Below are 11,211 nucleotides of genomic sequence, written 5' to 3'. Positions count from 1 at the left end.
TACTGACTATGTACACTTCAGATATCAGACTGTAATGAAAATAAAATAATAGTTGGCCGCAATAATTTAACACACACACATACACACACACACACACACACACACACACACACACACACACACACACACACACACACACACACACACACACACACACACACACACATCAATTTCAGTCACTTGTATGACTGTGACTGTAATCTTGAATGTTTGATTGCAATAAAACTAATGAATAAAAACAAATAACTGCCTCAGAGGAAGGTATCATCTCAACTTACTGCTATCAAAACATAGTGTACGACTTTGCAACCTGCCCCAACTTTCCTCCCAACCTCATGGCTTAAGATTCAAGTAGAAAGCTAAAATATAATGGTGGACAAAGGACTAGAATCAAGAAGATACTGCCCTTAACTTAGAAGTTAGGTAGAATAACAGGATTTGCAATAGCCTGCTTTTTCTGAAGGCTATTAAGTCAGCATCTCATGTCTGTCATTATTTATGAACTGAAATTCTCAGTAATGCGCCAGAAAAAAAAAACAAATGTCATAAGGAACAGACCAAAATATTAGGCAAAATCTGAGACATTCTCCTTTGGGCCAAATGAACTGTATATCTTGACCACATACAAATATTCATATATTATACACAGACACAAACATTAATTACAACCCTTTCCTGTAACTACAGAAATGACAGCAAGGCTTGTAGATGAACCCGTCTTTAATTCACAAAAAATAAGGGCATAAGCACTTTCATAGTATCACTGCTTCATCAGATGTAAATCACATTAACATGAGCCCTCCTTAAATACCATTGAAATAAGTCACATGTATCACATCATTTGTCAGTTAAAGAGACAAGCAATATAAGCAACCACACTTTTAAAAACATGAAAAACTGTTAAAAACATTATTTCATACCATAATTAATACATCAGTATGTTGAAGTGGATAATTAGGATGAGGGGGGATTTTGGGCATGGCCTGAATGACAGAGTTCCATTGAGACCTAAACTCAAGGCTAGAGCCCTTAAGAGGAAATTAATTGTTTTAGGTAGTATGTTATGTATTAGTGCTTTGAAGTGTTATTTGCACATGTTTTTATGTGTGCTTCTGTGAATGTTATTGTTTTAATGAATTATTTTAGATATTGATATATTAATTATGGTATGAAATAATGTTTTTAACAGTTTTTCATGTTTTTAAAAGTGTTGTTGCTTATAGTGCTTGTGTCTTTAATTTACAAATGATGCGATACATGTGACTTATTTCAATGGTATTTAAGGAAGGGTCCTGTTAATGTGATTTACATCTGATGAAGCAGTGATACAACGAAAGCACTTATGTCCGTATTTTTTGTGAATTAAAGATGGGTTCATCTACAAGCCTTGCTGTCATTTCTGGGTCCACCTGCTGTTTTTTGTATGCGTTGAACATTTGTTTGGAAGGACCTTGGTGCTCACTGTGGTTGGTGGTCATTTTTATTTCTTTCCTGTAACTAGTCTAGTCCAAATACAGATTTGCTGTATCCAGGACTGTTTGTAAGCTCCTGAGCCCCTGTCAAGCCTTTCTGTGCTGGAGGGAAGCCTTCTAGCTTATCAGTGGAGTGGTAAGCACTAGGTAGCCTATCTACCAAAAGAGGAGTGGTTTCTGGCCCAGAAATTGTAGTTATTGGCTGTTTGCGCAGTTTTTCCATCTATCTCAACTTCCTAATTTAAAAGCCCGCATTTGCAGTTGTTCCCCCCTTTCCATTAATTAGTCTAGTTCAGATACAGATTTGTTGTATCCAGGACTGTTTGCAAGCTTCTGAGCCTCCCAAGCTCTTTCTGTCTTGGAAGGAAGCCGTCTAGCTTATCAGTGAGAGTGGTAAGCACTAGGTAACCTATCTACCACATAAGGAGTGGTTTCTGACCCAGATATTGTGGTTTATTGGCCTTTTGGAAAATTTCTTCCATCTCTTTCAACTTTCTGGCTTAAAAGCCTGTGTTTGCACTTGTTTCTTCCCTTTCCCGTAACTAGTCTAGTCCAGAAACATATTTGCTGTGTCCAAGACTGTTTGTAAGCTTCTGAGCCCCCCCAAGCCTTTCTGTGTTGGACGGAAGCCTTCTGGCTTACCAGTGGGCGTAGTAAGCACTAGGTAGCCTATCTGCCACAAGAGAAGTGGTTCCTGGCCCAGAAATTGTAGTTTATTGGCCGTTTGGACAGTTTTTCCATCTCTCTCAACTTTCTGGTTTAAAAGCCCAGGTTTACGCTTGTTTCCCACCTTTTCTGTAACTAGTCTAGTCCAGATACAGATTTGCTGTATGCAGGACTGTTTGTAAGCTTCTGAGTGTTGCTAGAGTCTGCTCTTCAATTTTTCCCTTAGATCTACTAGTTCCCTCCTCTTCTGTGCTTATACTAACTTATTAGTCTAGCACTTTACCAGACTTCTTGAAGCAATTATTGTAGCACACAAAAGCGATACCAGCACTAAACATTCTACAAGGAAACAGATCCAGTACTTATTATCAATGCCCACATCTCCAGGCATGTCTAAAAGTCAGTTCCCTGTACTTTCTCCTATTAAACTGGTGAACTTGGGCATCCTGAGACAATGTAGCAAGTGCCTCATGTACACCGATAATCCTGTCCTCTTACCTTCCAACACTCAGACTTGCAAGAGATGCAGTTATATATCGAAATTGAAAGCCAAGCAATTTCCAGCCAAGACCGGAATAGCTGGTCAAGAGGAGAAGGTCAACACTTGCACCACACAACATGGAACACATAGCCCCCATGAACACACACCAGCACTGTCTTCACATAAAAAACACAAACCACAAACACACCTTCCGGAGGCTCTCTATAAAAATCTACCTAAGCAGCAGAGACCTCCAAGGCAGAAATGCACTCGACCACCACAACACAACACTAATCACAAGACACATAACTCTCCTAAATAGTGTGCCACTCAACCAAAGCCCATAAGGCAAAACATCATGCCCAACACACTAGTCATAGGTGACTTGATAGTGAGGCACTATGATGTCCCACTCACTAGGCTGAATAAGGAGAAAGTAACAGTCAGCTGCCTGTCAGGTGCCAGGATCTGCCACATGATGCACATACTCAAGTTCCTCAACAACAGGTACAAATATGACTCTGTCATTGTACATGTGGGTGTGAATGACCTGAGATATACCTCTCTGGACTATATGAAAAGAGACATGGAGGAGCTCTCGGATTAATGTAGCCCAGGTGGGTATGACCCTAGCTCTGAGCAGCATCCTGCCATCACCCAGAATGATACCACAGTACAAGAAGAAAATGATTGATTTCAACACTTGGCTAAGTTTCTGGTGTCATTCTAAGGTGATCCAGTATTTGTCTGCCCGGGATGACATGACTGACAGAGTCAATCCTTTGCCAGAGGTGGTCTGCATCTGTCACCCCTGGGATTCTGGATACTGGCCAAGGCTCTTGCACCCCTATAGTGCCTTTTTTAGGCAGTGTTCCAAAGACCAAATTACCACCATAACAGCTACAAACAAATGCAATCTGAGGGTCATGCTACTCAATGCTAGAAGTTTAAATCTCAAAATGCACTGGCTCGAAACTCTCCTTAAAATGGAGAACATCGCCATTTCTACTGTAACAGAGACCTGGTTCAAGGCAACAGAAAGCACCCCTGCACTACTAGGCTATAACTCATTCCACACCTTTCAGCCCCACAACTTGGACCAAAGCTCCAAAGGCGGTGGTGTTTCCATATTCATAAAGATGCCCACACCTCCAGACTGGTAGCCCAACATAATGCATCGGAGATACTTCAGGTGCAGCTAACATTGGGTAAGACAGCCATTCAGGTCACAGCCTGCTATATGTCCCCAACCATGTCCCAAGACTCACAGTCGATGTTCCTAAGCACCCTGGAGAATATTAGGGTCCAACCTAACACCTCTTACTAGGTGACTTCAACTACCCCTCCATTAACTGGGTAAACTACTCACGTACCAATACACTTGCCCAATGTTTCCTGGAGTTCATTAATTTCAATGCCCTGGACCAGTCCATTCTTACCAGCACTAGAGGTAGCAACATCCTTGACCTGGTCATTACTAACATGGGCAACTGTTGCTCTATATCAATAGTCAGTTCCTCCCTGGTTAGATCCAACCACAAAGTAATCACCTTGGAAATCCACATCTTCCCACCACTCCCTACAAAGGTAACCACCATGAAAAACTTCTCCAAAGCTAACTTTGGGCTCCTGAAAACAGAAGGGGGTAACTTCACAGCACCCATGCAAATGGAGAATAGTTGCATGACCACAGAATCATACACCAGTGCAGTGTATGAACACGTACACAAATGCATGGATCTCGCCATATCCAATAGAACCAAGACACTCTCCTCCAAAAAAAGGAAGCCAATCTGGTGGTCCCCTGCCATAAACAAACTCTACATCAGAAGGAGAAAACTGATGGAATAAGGTGAAGTCCCAAGACTGGAAAAACTCCCTTATCAACAACAACAAAAAGTTGAGATCCCTCATCAAATCCTCTAAAGCTAGCTATGAAAGCAGAATTGATGCAGATAGTAAAGAAAACCACATGGCCTTCTATAGTTATACCCAGATTTGCTCTGAGCTACTGCACTATGGTACCTCCTATACCGAGCCAACAGATACTGCCAGTATACTGGCCGACAGATTCAGTGCCAACTTTACCCCCTCTCCTTCCAAAGGAAATGCCAGTAGATTGCCAGGCACCCAGTATTACTGCTGCACAGGTTAAAACAGCACTATCCAAGGCCAAGAATACAGCTTCTATGGGACCTTACAATATCCCTGGTTGTGTTCTACATGAACTACAGAGTGAAGTGTCACCTCACCTGTGTGCCCTGTTCAATCACAGCTTCACCTCAGGCTTTGTCTATACCAAATGTAGCACTGCTACAGTCATCCCTCTCCACAAAGATGAGTGACTACAGACCCTGGAACTATTGCCCCATTAGCCTGATGAGTCTGATATGCAAAGTTATGGAATGCATCATCATGGACCTAATAAACAAGGATATAGGGAATCTCCAACCTCTGGATCCCACACAGTTTGGTTTTGTGAGGGGTAGATCATGCCTGCTCAACTTGGTCAACTTCTTTGAGTCAATCACTAGAGCTGTGGATGAAGGCAAGGTGGTTCATACAGCCTACCTTGATCTGACCAAGGCTTTTCATACCATTCCCACTCAGGAATCATAGAAAAACTCACTAAGCTTGGCATCAGCCCTATATCACTATGGGGAGTTGCAAACTGGCTCACAGATAGAACCCACAGTGTGAAAGTAGCTGACTCCAAGTCAGCCTGCCGACTAATCATGAGTGGAGCCCCACAGGGTACGGTCCTGGGTCCTCTACAGTTTGGTATCTACTTCTCTGAAGTCCAGGCCAACATGAAGGGACTCTGGCTGACAAAGTTTGCAAATGATTGAAAGTTGGGAGCTATTATTAACTCCCCAGCTATTATTAACTCCCCAAGTGATGTTGACATCCTACAGAATGGCCTCACTGAGACCAACGACTGGTGTCAGAACCATGGCCTTAAGCTCAATGCCAAAAAATATGTCATCATCCCCTTTGGGAAAGACCTGGTTCCCATGAATTACCACATTGACGGTAGTCCACTGAACACAGAAGGCATTATGAGAGATCTGGGAACACAGGTTGACAGCAACCTCTCTCTTGATCATCACATTGCCACTGGGGTCAGAAAGTCCTTCTATGCAGCACATCTCATTACTAAAGGTTTTGCATCCAGGAAGAAAGAGGCCATTGTCTCCCTCTACTCTTCTCTCATTAGGCCAGTCATTGAGTACAATGCCCCATTTGGAATGTACCTCACTAGACACCTGCAACAACTGGAGAGGCCACAAAAGTACCTCACAAAGAGGATCCTATGCCTTAAACAGTTGTCCTATATGGACAGACTCAAAAAACTCCAACTATTCTCTGTCTCATATCGCCTACTTAGAGGCGATCTCTGCTGGACATACAAAGCCATGTCTGACCCAGCTCTGTTAGAAATGGTACAGCTAAAGAAATCCCAATCCCTATGCACCACATGCTTCAGAGACCTCAATTTTATTACCACAATTAACAGAACATGCTGGAGGGACAGGTTCATAACCCAGAGACTGTCCAGACTATGGAACAGACTTCCCATACATATGAAGCAGAGCACCTCGATGACCATCTTCAAGAGAAATCTTGATGAGTGGACTGGAAACAGAAAATTCACCTTGGGGATAACTCCAGTGGCTCTACTCGACAGAGAAACTGGGAACTAAGGTCAGGTGGCACTATGCCAGGGTAATCCTATGGCTAGGCTTGTAAAGGCCTCAGGGCCATTAGCCTAGAACATACCTATGAACTTATACAACTATGTCTGTATACCTCAGAACTTTAATTACAGTTAAATAAATTAATTATACATAAATAACTGCCACACAGGGTTGTATCTTCTCAATTCACTATTGTCATACTATAGCGTACAACTCATTGAACCACCGAAAACTCTCAACCTCTTAGCTCAAGAATCAAGGAAAATGTTAAAAAATAATGAGGGACAATGGATCAACATCATGACTGATATTTCTCTTCTGTACCATTGTTAGAATAGCGGACTTTACATTAGCATACTTTTCTCCTGAAGGCTATTAAGTATGAAACATAAATGGATGTTATTTAGTGACTGCAGTCCTCATTCATTTTCAAGAAATAAACCCCACAAAATGCATTATGATACAGACCCAAATATGAGACAAAATCAGAAACAGTCTGTGAAAGCATGGCCAGTTGAAGGCATCTCTGTCCTTTCCAGATTTCAGCATATATGAGACACACACAAACACATGCTCGCACACACATATGACCATCAACTACAGTGACTTGTATTATTGACTGTACACCACCAGACTTTGATTGTGATCAAAAGAATGAACAAATACATAAATAAAGCGATGCATCTTTGTAGCTAGCTATTGTCAACATACAATGTGCATTTCACTTTAGCTCCTCCCATTATGCCTCGACCTGTTAGCTAAAACATAAAGGAGAAAAATGAAGAACGTGCAGGACAATTTAGACCATAATCAGAGTCATATATATCACTCGTACATACTTAGAATGTAGCTAAAATATAACAAGCTTAGCAGCAACATGCTTTTACTGATGGCTATTCTGGGACACCAGACAATAGCCTTAATATTCCTAGAAGAATCATTACAATATTCTTGATTCTAATACAATAAATATATTTTATGCTCTACAGCTTTTTCAAAAGCTTGTATAGTGGGATTAGATTCAGAAACAAAAGCACAAGTTTTATCAGAGATTAAGTATTTTATTAGGTCTCTGAACTTGCAGATATGTTTGATGCTAACAGTAGACCTGATGATAAAGTCCTTAAAAGAAAAAGTACTTTTGCTCCTGAATCTAATCCTACTGTACAAGCTTTTGAAAAAGCTGTAGACCATGAAATATATTTATTGTATCAGAATTGAGATTATTGTAATGATTCTTTTTTACAATTTGAATCCAGATGGATATTGTGTTATTAGGTCTCTAGTAGAAAATGACCAAATTGTCATTAAGCATGCAGATAAGGGGGTAGAGTTGTGGTGTTAAATTCTTATTATTATAAACTTAACAATGTTTGAAATGTTGAACTCTACTGATTACAAGAAAATTACTAGACTTCAAAGTAATACCAATAATGTTTTGCATGAGATGTATACAGCAGGGGATATAAGTTATGATTTATTTACTTATTTTACTACCACCACCCTGGTAACACCCGTTATTTATGGGATGCCTAAACTATATAAATGTAGAGACAAGCAGCAGTTGAGACCGATTGTTTCTGAAAGGGGGTGGGTCACAGATCCCATCTCCAAATATTTAGATTTAGAGATAAAGAAATGTCTGCAGCATGCACAGACCATCATAAAAGATTCATCTGGCTTTCTTAAGGATTTGTATACTTGGGCTAAGGATATATCTATGACTACATATTATATAATCATTATGGATGCCGATTCCTTATACACATGCATTCCCAATGATATTGGAATCGACTATGTTAGACAGTTTTTAATTAAATTTTCTAGTTTTGAAGTTAAAAAGATACACAGCCTTTGTGATTTGTTACATATTGTATTAGTGAATAATATCTTTTTAGTTCAATCACAGATATTTCAGCAGGTTACGGGCATTGCCACGGGCATGCCTGTGGCTAATACATATTCAGACATCATAATGTCAATGTGGGAAGTTGAATATATTGTATCTGCATCTAAAAACACTTTCCAAGCAAACATTGGTATTTATAAGTTTTTTCATGACCTGTTCCTTATAAGGACAGGAACAATAGAGGAATTTGAATTCATGTTTAAGTTCATCAATGGCTGTACTGAATTTCTGCACTTTAAAAGGGATATTTAATCTTGTAGAATGGATTTTTTTTGGATATTGCTTTGATTAAGACAGAAAGAGTGTTGTTGAATAATAAATTGTATAAGAACAAGTAAAAAGAAATACTCACTTGCATCAGACAAGTATGCATCCGCCGTTTGTATTTACGAATGTGTTGGAAAATCAATGAAGTGTATAACTAGATTACATACTGATGATTCACAGATGATTCTGCAGTTATATACTACTGCAACTGAATGTTCACATAAGGGATACAACAAAAGTAATATTCATACAATTAAAAATAATATTATCGTGGGCCAACAAACTGTTACAAGACCTATTTACTCTTTAGAATTAGTAATGATAAGGCTATTAAATGAGATGCACCCTTAAATAACTTATAACCAAAACACCAATGCTGTAAAATGCATTATTAATATATACTGGCCTATTATATCAGCAATACCTGAAATCAGAAATAAGATAGGAGACAAACCTATTTTTGGCTACAAAAGATGTCTCAATTTAAAACTGACGTTATGTTATAAAGAACAACCTAGAAGCAACACATTTTTTAGAACCATCATAACAGGAATATATTCATGTAATAAGTGCATGCACTGTATAAGTATTAACACTGAGAAAGCTTTTATACACTCAGTTACAAAAAAGACATTTGATATATATGCATATAGAAACTGTGATACGAGAAATGTTGTTTATTTAGCAATGTGTCAAACCTGTCCAGCATATTATGTTGGTAAGACCAACAGAAGGCTTAAAGATTGTATCAGTAGCCATTTATCAGAAATCAATAGGAAAATTAATTATAATGCACTTTATAAACATATTGAAAGATCTGATGTTTCACAATTTTTAAGTTTATGATTTTATTCAAGTTAGATGATCCGTTATGAGGAGGTGACCTATTACAAAATACTGAACTGGAAGAGTTTAAATGGATATTAAGTCTGAAAGCACATGTTCCACCAGGCTTGAATGAAGCTATATCTTTAAAATCTTTGTTGAGACAATCACATCACAGAGTTTGAACTGTAATGTGATTTCTTTAAAGTATTTAAACTTGTTTCAGATTTATTTCGTATGCCTGAGGGAGCTTTTAAGTGAAACTGTTTTGAGTTGCACAATAAATATGATTCCATCTGACTTTTCAAATCTCTATGCTTTAGTGGCAACAGTGGACTTTATTATTTTTATACTTTTGTGTTTATATTTCTACTGGATTTGTCACCAGTATACACATAATTTTACTAGTTTGTACAAGTATGTACAAGCTCTTCCTTGACACACAAATTAGTTATTTCCCCCAGCAACTCCATCAGTAGTTTGTCTTAAGTATGCAAAAAAGCTAAAATGACACAAAAATAAATTATTTTGCCCGGCAATCACTTTAGCATTCTGACCCTACCTCTTAACTTTTTAGTGCAAGACATCTGCACAAAATCTAAAATAATGCAGGGAGAAAGGCCAAAAAAAATATATATATAGGGACATATTTTAAATATTGCTCTTATAAACTTAGAAAGTTGCTAGAATAATATTTGTGCTAAGCATGCATTTTCTGAAAATTTGAAACTGAAATGCATGTCGTTATTTAATGATGTCAGTCCTCAGTGATTTGCCAGAAAACCACAAATTTTATGATGAACAGACAAAAAATATATGAGGCAAAATCTGGGCATTCTGTGAAAATCTGGACAGTTGAGATGTATGATTCTGACCATGTACACACATACACTTCCTTGACACACAAGTGAATGATTTCCCCGAGCAACCTCTTCAGTAGGTATGTCGAAGTATATGCAAGCAGCAAAATTAAATGTTTACTCAAGCAACCACTTCAATAATATATCCAGATATGCACAAGTACCAAAATAAAACATTTTCCAAAGTGACTTCTTCAGAAGTATGTCCAACTATGCACTAAGATAAAAATGAAATATTTCCCCAAGCAACCCCTTCAGTAACATGCTCAGGTATGCATAAACACCAAAATGAAACATTTACCCAACCAATCTCCCCTCCCATATCTGTATTCTCCTGGAAGTTTGCTGTTTTTTGGTGTAAATTCAGAACTATTTACATGGTTAGTATGCTAATTAACTAATTATAGATTCATGTCTATGAATCATACTCTTACACAAACATCTAAGGCCCCTATTAGTTATGTGTTAAGCATATTACACTTTTGCAACAGGAGGGCATGTTTATAACAACTCCTTTGCATTTCTGTATTAATGCTGAAAGTCTGAGATTCACATAGGCACATAGTGATACTCTTCATGGATTACTGCTATGAAAATGCAATGCCTTGGACTATGAGTACCGGCCATAGTCAGAGAGAGTTCTCCTTTACAGGGCCTAATCAAACAGGAAGTCAACTTCAAATGCTTTAAGGTAGCAAAGTTTTTTTCCACAGTCATTAATCATAACTGTCTAAGAAAGAACAGCCATAAAAGCTTTAGAAATACTGAATACTCAATAAACGTAATTTTGAAATTACAGAAATAGTACTTTTAGGCTATGCCTCTTTAAAATCCATGCTGTACCTCTGGTAGGGGTTCTTGTATCCCCAGATGCCCAGATTTAAAGTAGTATAGTAATTTCTCAGAAATATTTGATAAAGGAGGCAAGAAGAATATACTATAAGGTATTCTATTCTTAACTTAGTATATGCAAGTAGCATGGGTGCAGGCAGTGCATACCCTAATGTCAGAGGGTCGAGAGGGTCTTGCCTCA

This window comes from Protopterus annectens, chromosome 2.part2, assembly GCF_019279795.1.
Source record: "Protopterus annectens isolate FY-2018-M chromosome 2.part2, PAN1.0, whole genome shotgun sequence".
Classification (NCBI taxonomy): domain Eukaryota; kingdom Metazoa; phylum Chordata; order Ceratodontiformes; family Protopteridae; genus Protopterus; species Protopterus annectens.
This window is presented reverse-complemented; position numbering follows the sequence as displayed.